The sequence below is a fragment of the Scaptodrosophila lebanonensis genome, unplaced genomic scaffold (assembly GCF_003285725.1).
Source record: "Scaptodrosophila lebanonensis strain 11010-0011.00,11010-0021.00 unplaced genomic scaffold, SlebRS2 tig00000126-arrow-arrow-pilon, whole genome shotgun sequence".
Lineage (NCBI taxonomy): Eukaryota > Metazoa > Arthropoda > Insecta > Diptera > Drosophilidae > Scaptodrosophila > Scaptodrosophila lebanonensis.
Genome location: NW_022060582.1, coordinates 418,283 through 431,399, shown reverse-complemented (window position 1 = coordinate 431,399; position 13,117 = coordinate 418,283).

The window sequence follows — 13,117 nt, the reverse complement described above, 5'->3', positions numbered from 1 at the left end:
TTTTTTTGAGGGGCTCCAACGTTTGCATGAAAAATCTACAATTTTTACCTGATTAACTTCAAGCTTAGTTTGTATACTCTAAGAAAGAATACAAAACCAGACAGAACGCTACAGTCAAGCAAGCCCGACAGTAAAATAGCCTGTACTCTCCACAAAAAAAGAAAAATTATTAAAAAAAACTAAATTCTTAAAAAGAAAATGGAATTAATTAACTGAATTAAATAAAATTTATTTAATATATACATAGAAAACATGCTTATGTACAGTTCCAACAGCATACATCATCGGGGCTTTGCGTGTTTATATGCATGTAATTATATCAAAGCAGCAACAACAGCTGCGGGCAGAGCTTCGGCAGATAAAATATTTATTGCTATAACTTTCGTCATAATTAACCTACCTTAATGAAACTTGGCATACGGACTCATAAACATTAAGGAGGTATTTGCCAAAACTGATTAAAAAATTCCCTAAATTATGGGAAATCCCTTTTGGGTATAAAAACTGTAAGCTTGGTTTTTATTAAATATTTTTCCTGATTCCGATAAGTCTAAATCATTCAAAATATTTTTATACCCTGTACCCAAAGGGTAAAAGGGTATACTAGTCTTATGCGAATGTACTTGTATGTAACACACAGAAGCAGGCATGGCAGACTCAACAAAGTATATATATATTATTGTTCCTGTAGTATGTTGTGTGCCAAATGAGCATATGCCCACAGTATTGTAGAGTATACAATATAACAAGTGGTCATGTGCCCAACTTAAAGTAAGAGTAACAACTCAACAATAAGCATAGCAACACTTTGTTGCTATGCTTATACAATCATAAATACACATACATAAGTGCAGTAATAGGATCCGTCACTTATGCGGACTGGCCGCAGCGTGAGATCGCTGGCGTAAGCACTTCTTGAGTGTGTACTATCTGTGCATAACTACAGGCACATACATACTGCAACTCTCTCTCTCTGCCGACGCTTTTAGCGGCAGAGCTCACTTAGAATATTGTATGAAATAAGCCAAACATAAAATTGAATAAAACCGAGAGAACACTCTCGATCGAAACCTAAAACATGCAAGACGTCTATTTAATTTAACATTCCGGATGACAAGACGAGTCGATATGGCCATGTCCGTCTGTCCGCCTGTCTGTCCATCTATATGAACGCAAGGATCTCTGAAAGTATAAGAGCTAGTATAAACAAACTTGGTATCCAGATTCTCCTAAGTCCGAGAAAGGAGGAGTTTGTGTTTGTTTTTTCTGATGTATGTGTGTACGTATGACCCTGAAATCTTTATATTGGGCTTCAAGTGCTTCTTCGGACATCTTGTTAATAGGAAGTGCTACATAAGTAGTTAATAATGTCTGCAACTTGAATTAATACTTTGTGCACAGATAACGGCAATTAAAAACAAGTAAAAAAGCTAAAGTCGGGTGTCCCGACTTTGAAATACTCTGTGCATATGTTTGCAATATTTATAGAAAGTAAAAAAAATTAAGAAAACTACAAAAAAAAATGTTTGATCCATTTTACCTTTCTCGGTATTCGAACTCACGTAAATGGTGTATAATTGCACATTTACTTAGCAATTGCGCCTGTCTATTCGTGTCTGTGTAAACATGTTAGCAGTCAACCAAACAGCAACATCAACAACAGCCGCAGGCAGCGCTTGAGCAGCGTTGCAGCAGCAACAATATTTATGGCTATAACTTCTTGTTAAATCGGTCTATCATGGTAAAACTTGGCGTACGGACACATAATAACTAACTGGGGTATTTTCAAAATTTTAGTTCGAAATTCCAAGAATTACGGGAGTTAGCGAAAATTGCGAATTGCATGGGAGAGGGGGGAGGGAGGGAAATTCCAAAATACAAATTTTCTGCGTATTCACATAAGGCATCTGGGACTAAAATTTAGTGTTCCTAGGTCTTATAGTCTCCGAGATATAGGCGATTATACGAATGGAAAATCGGGAAAACCCCCATAGGGGGGAAGTGGGGGGGAAATCAAAAAAATAAAACAAACTCGTATAGCGTACACACATAAGGCATCTTTGTGCAAAATTTGGTGTCTCTAGCTCTTATAGTCTCTGAGATCTAGGTGATCATACGGACGGACAGACAGGGCTAAATCGACTCGTCTTGTCATGCTGATCAAGAATATATATACTTTGTGGGGTCTGCCACGCCTCCTTCTGCCTGTTACATTTTTCAGCTCCCGCAAACCTAATATACTCTTGTACAAGTACATTTCATGTCCGTCCGTATGATCACCTAGATCTCAGAGACTATAAGAGATAGAGACACCAAATTTTGCACAAAGATGCCTTATGTGTGTATTCTTTACGAGTTTGTTTTATTTTTTTGATTTCCCCCCACTTCCCCCCTATGGAGGTTTTCCCGATTTTCCATTCGTATAATCGCCTATATCTCGGAGACTATAAGAACACCAAATTTTAGTCCAAGATGCCTTATGTGAATACGCAGAAAATGTGTATTTTGGAATTTCCCTCCCTCCCCCCTCTCCCATGCAATTCGCAATTTTCGCTAACTCCCGTAATTCTTGGAATTTCGAACTAAAATTTTGAAAATACCCCAGTTAGTTATTATGTGTCCGTACGCCAAGTTTTACCATGATAGACCGATTTAACAAGAAGTTATAGCCATAAATATTGTTGCTGCTGCAACGCTGCTCAAGCGCTGCCTGCGGCTGTTGTTGATGTTGCTGTTTGGTTGACTGCACACATGTTTACACAGACACGAATAGATGCGCATAGGCTTACATACACTCACACAGACGCAATTGCTATGTAAATGTGCAATTATACACCCTTTACGTGAGTTCAAATACCGAAAAAGGTAAAATCGATCAAAAAAATTTTTGTTTTTTTTAATTTTCTCAATTTTTTATTTTCTATAATTATTGTAAACATATGTACAGAGTATTTCAAAGTCGGGACACCAGACTTTAGCTTTTTTACTTGTTTAACTTTTGAGCTTAAGAAAACACAAAATTTCTGAATTTCAAAAATATAAATATCGGCTTTAATCCCGCTAGATATGATATGAGATATCATTTGGGCCACTGTGCAAAAGGGAGGACAACAATTGTATGAAAAATCTGAAATTTTCATTCCATTGACTTGAGGCTTGGTTTTTGTAGTCTATGAAAGAAACCAAAAACACTGCTTACGTAGTTTTTCGCCATTTTTCTGATGCAGCAAATATGGGAGTTTTTCCCGTGGAAAAATTGGAACACAACCAACACCCCACAGCCCAAACGGTAAAAGATAGAATGCTGAAATTGGAGAAGCAGTTTTGAACACCAAAACGGGGAAACGAGCTGCAAAGTTTGTTTGAAAAATCTTCATTTTTCCACCGACCAACATCAAATTTGGTTTTTATAAGCTAAAAATAGCTTTAAAACAAGAGAGAACGCTATAGTCGAGCAAGCCCGACAGTAAAATAGCCTGTACTCTCCACAAAAAAGGTAAATTAAACAAGAGAGAACGCTACAGTCGAGCAAGCCCGACAGTGTAATACCCTGTACCCAGGTAAACTTCCGTCACTGAGTTATATGCGCCCATAGCAGCAGCAAAAAGAGGAAGAAGAAGAGCGAACTTGTTGCTGCAGTTTGGGGGGGGTTGTACTGGCGAGAATTTGTTTCGCTAATAACTTTTCTTAGAATTGACCGAATTGAATAAAACAACAGTAGACAATTATATATAAATTATGTGTGCAAAGTTTGGTTTAGGTAGCATTTGAAATGTGGACGCTATTGACGAAATTCTGTAGCGGGGGAAGGGGGGGAAAATTAAAAAAAATAAAATAAACTCGTCCTTACTCGGACCTAGGAGAATCTGGATACTTTGGTTATTCTAGCTTTTATAGTTTCTGAGATCCTCGCGTTCATCCAGACGGACGGACAGACGGACGGACATGTCTAGATCAAGAATCAAGATCAAGAATATATATACTTTATGGGGTCGGAGATGCTTCCTTCTGTATGTTACATACTTTGCACAAACCTAATATACCCTTTTTACCCTACGGGTACATGGTATAAAAAAAGAAAAAATTATAAAAAATTAAATTATTTAAAAAAAATGAATGAATTAATTAATTTAATTAAATTAGAATACATGTTTATGTTCAGTTTTAACAGCATACATTTACATCACGTACTTCTGCGTGTATGTATGCAGCACAAAGTTGAACCAAAGCAGCAACAACAGCTGCGGGCAGCGCTGCCGGCATAGCTGCGGGCAGCGCATGAGCAGCAATTTTATTTATGGCTGTGTGCTTTGGTGGATAAATAACCACGACGTTGAAGGCACGTATTTGGGATATATATATATATATATATATATATATATATATATATATATATATATATATATATATATATATATATATATATATTGTCCAGATAGCGTGGATGGATGTATATGGATATATATATATATATATATATATATATATATATATATATATATATATATATATATATATATATATATATATATATATCCATATACATCCATCCACGCTATCTGGACAACATAATAGTATAACCCCCTGAAGACGCCTCTCTCCGGGGGCGACAGATGGCAGCCCCACCATAAGGATAAGTCTCATCTGGCCAATCACCATATTAGGTTTGCGGGAGCTGAAAAATGTAACAGGCAGAAGGAGGCGTGGCAGACCCCACACAGTATATATATTCTTGATCAGCATGACGAGACGAGTCGATCTAGCCCTGTCTGTCTGTCTGCCCGTCTGTCCGTCCATATATATTTTAGCGCAGTGTGCGTTTTGCGCCAAATGCCAAATTGCCATGACAGCTGCTTTACCTAAACAGGCAGCTGCTGTGTTTACATTTCAATTCCGGTGAGCGGAATATTTGTGGTAGGTACAGGACATACTGCGCATCTCGCGCTGGAAATGACTGACTACTCTTCTAGCTGCGGCCCGCGTGGCCCACCTGCAGTACGCGTCGGATGCTTTGGACGTTTGAAACTCGATATGCATCTCAGGCTGCGTCGGCTGGAGCCCGAGTTACCGTATCTCCCAGCGAGGGTATCCCAGAGTCGATATCGCCACTTAAGCCACCAAGAAGCGGATAAAGTTACGTCTCCCCCGCCTCATCACCTCGCCACACTGCTGAAAGGGCATTGGCACATTGTAGCGGTTGTGAATGCCAAAAGTCCGAGTAAGCATTTTAAGAGGATGTGGCGACACTTCTGGCTGCACCGAAACAGCCGCAACAGCATAATTTTAAGAATTCATTGTAAGCATGAGGTTAGCATAAGATTTGAGAATAAATGTTTTTGTTCATTGTGAAGAAAAAGGAAACTACGTTTGTAAGTGATAAAACCCCAAACTAGTTACTTTTATTTGGAAAAGACAAATACGTGTACTTAACATTAACACCGTCAACTACGGCAATTGACACTACCGACAACCAAGGTCAATCAGGAGCCGTTCTAAGCAAGGACCAAGGAGACTCAGGTTTCGATGATTATCCCAGGACTCCCAACAAGAAAATTGTTGCCTTCCCTCAGCCACGGATTGGTAACTGGCGCAGCCGGACACGGACCAAGGATGATAGTAGCCGCTAGCATTCTAACCATGTAGGCGAAATATAATACGTAAAAGTTAAGAATATAAGTATACAAATGAAAATGAAAAGTGAAATGGAAATAACAAAGTTAAATTAAATAAATACATAAATAATTCAAGCTATGAAGAAACGAAACGACAAGAACGAGCCACGTCATATCGTGCAACTTGCTTGCGGTGGTTCGATTCGGGTTCTTTCGCATCATGTTGGACGGGCACGAACGAAAGTTGTGTTCACGTATACCAACAAATCCGTTGCAATACAGAGTTCGATCGAATCAGTGCGGCGAAGCGAGCACGTTGGACGTTCAGTTCGCACTTAGAACTACGGCGACGAGAACAACACAAGTTGAGCCCGAATACAACATACAAGTGAGGGCATGTACAATAGTAAGGGTGGGATCGAACCGCGTTGTAAGGCTAGTTGGACGCAAACCAATTTCGGTTGGTTTGAACAGGTCACTGAAACATGCTGCACTACGCAAGGTCCGTTGAGAAATAAACCAGTCATGCGCTTCAAGGTTAAGGAAGAACCATTGCAACAAAGGCAATAATATATAAACATATGGATATATGTGTGTAAATAAGAAACAAACACAATATTTTCTTAAACAGAGGTGAGCCTTATGTGGTTACAGGCCGAAGAATATGTAGAATCGCACTGATGTTGGGAGTTGCATTGAGCATACTTGTATACCATACATCGCATTCGGCATGTCTGAGGTTGAACCAGATTGGGGTGAACCCAAAATGGAGTGATGCAAAAAGGCAAAATAAGATAATACTAATAAATAAATAAATAAATAAACAAAAATGTATATATGCATGTATATGGGTATATATGTACATATAGATATGTGTGCATATACATATGTACATGCATGTACAACAATAAATAAATAAATAATAAATAAATTTTCCTTCAGTTAAACTACTTAAAGTCCACAAATACCAATACACTATTCACAACACATTAAGCTAAGATTATGAAAAGAAACAATACACAGATACATTTACACACACACGCAGATAAATTAAGAAGAATACACATTAGAATAAGACACATAAACCAATAGATTTAAGCTTAAAATATTAGAGATACACATAACTATATTGAAACTAAGTATATATACATAAACCATACACATAATCCATATTATAACCATATCAAGAATTCACATAATAACAACATAAATATTAATGTCCAAGTTAGGAAAGGTAAAACAAACATTAACAAGAAGTAGGACAAGAATAAGTGTCAGTTTGTCCGATATAGCAGAAACTACTGCCCGCAAAACAATATCTAGACCCAATATCACTAGAAGAGAATTAGAAGCAACAATGCCATCGACCTCGAACTAACCCCCAGGACATATTCGCGTCTATGCGCATTCCAGATGCAATTCGTTATCTACCACCGTACGATGTAAAGGCACTGAATGAATTCATTACTAATGTAGAAGAAATCCTACTATTGATTAGGGGCACAGACCACACCCCATATGGACAGCTATTGATGAGACCTATAAGAAATAAAATTGAAATTATATATTTGAGCTAAGAAGCCGAGTACGTCGCTCATTTAAAATATGTCCAGAAGTGGAAAAAACTCGTTCGCTTGTTGCAGAGCTGACAGGGATATTGAGTATATGCCTTGATAATTGCCTTAGCATTTTAAATTTTGTTGCTTTTTTCCAGAATGTTAGCACACAAATTCCTGGATCAACAACACTACTTATATAGTCATCTATTTCAATATCCATTCTTGACCTGTCCAATTTAATTTTTTTTTTTTTGAATTATTAGTGTCCAAAAATTCAGAAAAGTCGTGTTGACTATTGGGTGCTTCGTTTTCTGATTCAAGTGTTAAATCGTTATTTAAGCTATTTTTAGTGTTCTTTCGTGTTTCCTCGTGCGTGTTTTGTCGTGCCTTTTTGGCTCAACACGAACACGCACGGCCACGCACGAAATCGGAATTTACAACACGAACACGCGGGCCCACGCGTGGCACGAAGTGCCACGACAAAAAACACGGCCCGTGCAAAACTCTACTTAAGACCTAGTTACAATGCGTAAATCAATCAGCTGTTATACATACAAGTTGTTAACCCTAACATGACAATGTTCTAACAATAACTAGTTTAAGGAAATGTATAGTAAATAGACTATCAGTTCCAAAATATGACATAATTACAATAAACCAACAAATAATAAAATAAAAAGTAAAACAAAGAGATTTAAAACAAAGAGATTTAATAAATAATAAAGAGTTATAAATAAATAAAAACATTAAATACGGGCTTGCATAGAACCTACTATAACTCCTGCGCCGTAGAGCTGCAAAATAATCGATGTTACCTACATCGAACCTGCTCGATTTCTTTTTGCGATTCTCCCAAAAATAAAATGAATTATTCGTACAGCTGAAAAAAAATACTTTTTATTGTCGTTCTCGAGGAGATCAGACAATTTCAGTGACATTTTAAAGTAATAGTGCCCTAATTCAGGCATGCATTTGACTTTATACGATAAATCGACTCTCCAAAACAAATCGATGTTTAACAAAAATGTTAAATCGATTACGAACCACGAAGTTTCATTTCTATCGCGTGTCGTCCTGACAGACATTCTTTGTTTCTTACCTTGATATGTTTTTAACCTATGTAAAATGTGAACCTTCATCCTTTTCTATTAACAATAGCTTCAGATGTTTAATCTCGTTCTTCTTCGTTAAGATTAACGGTCCAATCAGTTCATTAACTTGTTATGTGCGACGCGGCAGTATTGGGAAACATCAAATGGCATCGGACGGAGGGGATGGCAACTCGCGCAATTAGCAGCTGGCGTCGGCCGATACCAACACCGAGTACTCGTGCATGAGTGGCGTGGACAAGTGCTACTAGTTGTATTATAGATATCGATACTGGGTAGCATAGGGGATAACGGAAATTATCGGTTCCATCAGAAGGAGGCAGAAGGAGAAAAGAAATTAAGGAGTATCACGTAAAAAAAAAATTAAGGTGGGAAAATTGAGGAAAAGTGGTGCAAATTGGAAATCAAAATTGGTGTCCGTAGGTCTTATAGTCTCCAAGATATAGGCGATTATACGAATGGAAAATCGGGAAAATCCCCATAAGGGGGAAGTGGGGGGAAAATCGAAAAAAAATAAAACAAACTTGCACAGCGTACAAGTTAATTAGTCACTCCGAACGTTATGATTAAAACCGTCGCTGGTCGAAGGACGCAGCATTAAAACACGGAGTGAGTTTAGTTTGGAGTTTATTACTGCGCAGTGATGCGGCAGTCCGAATCGATTTTTCAGAACTAAATTACAAAATATAAATCTTACAAGCTAGAGCCCAAATGCGGCCGCCGATGTGCTGAGCTTGCGCCTCGTGCCGCGTGTCACATTACCGCGGTGGATGTCGTTGACTAAGCTGCTGCCCATGGGAATGCTGGGTCAGCTACTTGGGTGAAAATGCCTGGCGGTGAATTTGCTCAAGCATTTGCTGGTTGGGGGGCTGAGCGTTGTGGGTTAACTACTCCCCCCTTCAAGACGCGGCCGTCCTCGGCTGTGCTGATGCTTGCCACCATCTCCTTTAGTTCGCATGTGTTTTTTCTTTTCATCATGTATTGTCTGACGAAAACACAACCGCAGATCGCCAGGCAGCCTCCAAGTCCCATGGAGATTCCCACTGCCAGTTTGGCATTTGAAACTACCTCATCCTTAACCTCCTCAATAACACGTATGTTATCTTCGTTTAGTCTGTGGAGGAAGGGGAAGCTCAGCACCGGGTCGTGTGCACTGATGTTAAGCAACGGGGACGATGCGATCCCTGGGAACTTGCTTTGAGCGTTGTTGCGGTCACGAATCTGGTGTCGTTAATGCGGGCAGAGCCCTCGAATGTGACAAGGTAAGTGCCAGTCATGGTTATTTCTGGCCCGTCGTCGACGCAGATTCCCGCCATGCGATCGTTGACGATGATGATCCCGTCATCGACTAGCGTTACCGGCTCCAAGTGACTGGGTCGAGATTGGCAATGGGCCACCTCGCCAGCGTACAAGCCTCGAGCGCAGGTGTCGTGATTTGCCGCCTCTCCTGTCGTGGGCAATCAGTTAGTTACTGCGAGAACCTTGCTTCCGCAGTCTGCTACGATGTTGTCGTCAAGTCCAAGAACTACTCCGCTGTGCGCCATCGGAAATATGGTTACTTTCTTACATGCTAATTTAACTCTAGGAAACGTTATTATAAAATGTATTACATCTAGTGATTGCAATATCTTAATACTAGATACTTCCACTAAATTAGCCACAGTAGTTTCTGCGAGCTGCTCACTCATAATTTACCTTAAATCCGCGTGATCTAAAATAGTTGGATTAATAATTTTTGCCTTGGCGAGCGTTATTGTGAGCATGAGGTTCTGAATCTCGATTATTATCATCCTATTTCTTGCCAAAAGTGTTTCGTACAGGTGAGCCGTATCAATGTGCTCCCTTTTTGTGGACTTTAGGATTTTATTAACCGTGCTAGTCAAGCGGTTTATCTGATCTTGTGTTTTGGTATTTATTACCACTTGCCTATTATTTGAACCTACGAACTAAGCCTCGGTTATTTTTATTTTTTCTAAATCGGAAGCATCAGGGGTACCTGCGACAATCTTCAAGGCTGCACCCAAGAAGTCTAAGCTTCTCGATATTCTATGGTGCACATTCAAAGCGGACAACAAATTTCTTACGTGCTCGACATCCAAGTCCAATAGTTTCCGCATGTGAGACTGTGGAAACAGATCTGACATTCTGGCAGTCTCGTCTGTCATGCGTGCAAACTCGGTCAAATTCGCAGAGTGCCTCACATAGTCGTGTTGATCCCACACCAAAACGCTCCCGTCTAATATCGGCACATATTTGGAATGGGAGTAGTCGGTAATCCGAGCGTCTGCTACCGCTAGCAACAGAAGTATCGCGCGTCTAAGTCTGGAAATAAAGTTTGGAGTCGTGTCAGTCCGGCAGAAACGGCAAACGTCAGCGGTTGGTGGTCGGTAAAAATATTTATATCTTTAACTCCGTAGAGGTAATGACGAAGTTTTCCCAGAGCCCATACTATGGCAAGAAGCTCTCTTTCATTTGTGGCATAGTTCATCTCCCTGTCCTTCAATGTCCTAGAGATCATCGTAATCGGACGATCACCTTGGGAAAGAACTGCCCCTATGCCATGACCTGAAGCGTCGGTCGTTAGATCAAACGGTTTTTTATAATCAGGGTAGATTAGCATAACATCCTCAGATGCGAGAATGTTTCTCCATTTTTCAAACACATAACGCTGGGTTTCGTCAAACTCAATAAGAACTTTTCTTGACTTGTGCTTGCCGACTGACTTATTTTCTCCTTTAAGAATGCTTGAGAGGGGCCTTGCAATTGAAGCAAAATCTTTTATATAGTATCTATAGTAGCTCGCCAACCCCAAGAATGATCTGAGAGCGAACAAATTTTTTGGCTCAGCAAATTCCCTTATGGCTTTCACCTTTTTAGGGTCTGTTCTTGCGCCTTCGCTGGTTACAATGAAACCGAGATACTCGCTTATTGTATTTATTTACTAATTTTAAACCTTTGGTATAAGTCTGTGAGTTAATCATTCGTTCAAATTCTAAATCCTACCCTCTTCAAAATCAATTAAAAAGGTATAAAATATGTTTGACCAGTGCGAACCATTAAGGGATTTTTTTTATATGATTTAAGGATTTATATTTATGCAGAAAGGGAAAGAGGAAAAAAAAGAAAATTTTTTATTTATTTACGTATTCTTTTTTGAAAACCAGCAGCTGGTTTAACCCTTCTACCATGGAGGGTCCTTCTTTCTTTTAAAGGATTCGCAGGATTGGGTGTGTTATACCGTCCTTTGTCGGGAATTTAAAAGTTCCCTTTCAAAGGCAGTCTTGACGTAGTAATTTATATTTTTACGATATTTTCACTACTCACTTTTACATTTAATTAAGTTTTTTTTTCACATAAATAGCTATCAACAAACAGACGCAAAATATTATTTCACCTTAAGGTTTTAGGATATATAAAAACTTCTTCTTAACCGTATTAGATTTTTATTACAATTTTCACTTAATTCTACTTACATTACTATTAAATCCATACTATTCCAAGGCGGAACTGCTGTAGACGTGGCGGTGGCTTGGTGGTGGTGGTGCGGCAGCGCCGTGGCAGTGGTCCGGTCGTTGATGATTAGATTGATTGCCGGGGTTCTTTTTTTTATGAACTCTCTCAGCACCTAGTGCTGGGGTTTATTTTTTCCTTTTTTTTTACAAGTATGTGTTTTCACACAAAAAGTTTTCCACAAAACTATTTTTATTTTGGGCACAATTTAAGGACGGCTTCCGTGAGTTTTTTTGTGTGTTTTTTTTTATTATTTTTTTCCGATAGTATGAAACTTTTGTCACCTTCACAAATTTTGAAGTTTTACTTTTAATTATTATTAATTCAAACAATTAATATTTCAATCGAGGCGTTGGCACAACGATATCTTTTGTTTTAATTTCTTGTTAATTTAAACAATTGGTGTTTCATTCGTAGCGTTGGCACGACGATGTTTTCTTTTAATTTCATTTCAATTTGAACACTTGATATTTCAACCGCGGCGTTGGCACGACGGTGTATTTATTAATTTAATTTTAAAACGCGAGGGAGAACTTCGCCGTTGGGCGCCAGTTAATTAGTCACTCCGAACGTTATGATTAAAACCGTCGCTGGTCGAAGGACGCAGCATTAAAACACGGAGTGAGTTTATTTTGGAGTTTATTACTGCGCAGTGATGCGGCAGTCCGAATCGATTATTCAGAACTAAATTACAAAATATAAATCTTACAAGCTAGAGCCCAAATGCGGCCGCCGATGTGCTGAGCTTGCGCCTCGTGCCGCGTGTCACATTACCGCGGCGGATGTCGTTGACTAAGCTGCTGCCCATGGGAATGCTGGGTCAGCTACTTGGGTGCAAATGCCTGGCGGTGAATTTGCTCAAGCATTTGCTGGTTGGGGGGCTGAGCGTTGTGGGTTAACTTACACACATAACGCATCTTTGTGCAAAGTTTGGTGTCTCTACCTATTATAGTCTCTGGCAGCGCAGTTTCGAGGCCTTAGCTAAGTTCACTTTAAGTAAAAATGTAAGAATTCAGTTTTAAGTTTGAAGTTGAAGTTTAAGTTATGAGTTTCAAAAAAGCAATAAAAACCGAATATAAAAACCAAATCGAAACAAGACGTTTTATTATTACATGGCGACCGTGACAGTGATCCTGGAGGATCAAGGACCAGAAGTTGCGTGAAAACCAACAAAAAAAAATAACACCAACTAACATAAGGAATGCAAAACGGCAACTGGAGCTTGGGATGAATATCAATCTAATTGGAAAAATACTGAGTGAGTAGAGTGCGTGAGTTATGGGTAAACGCGGAGGTGTGCACAATAAAATTAATAATAGAATAGCAC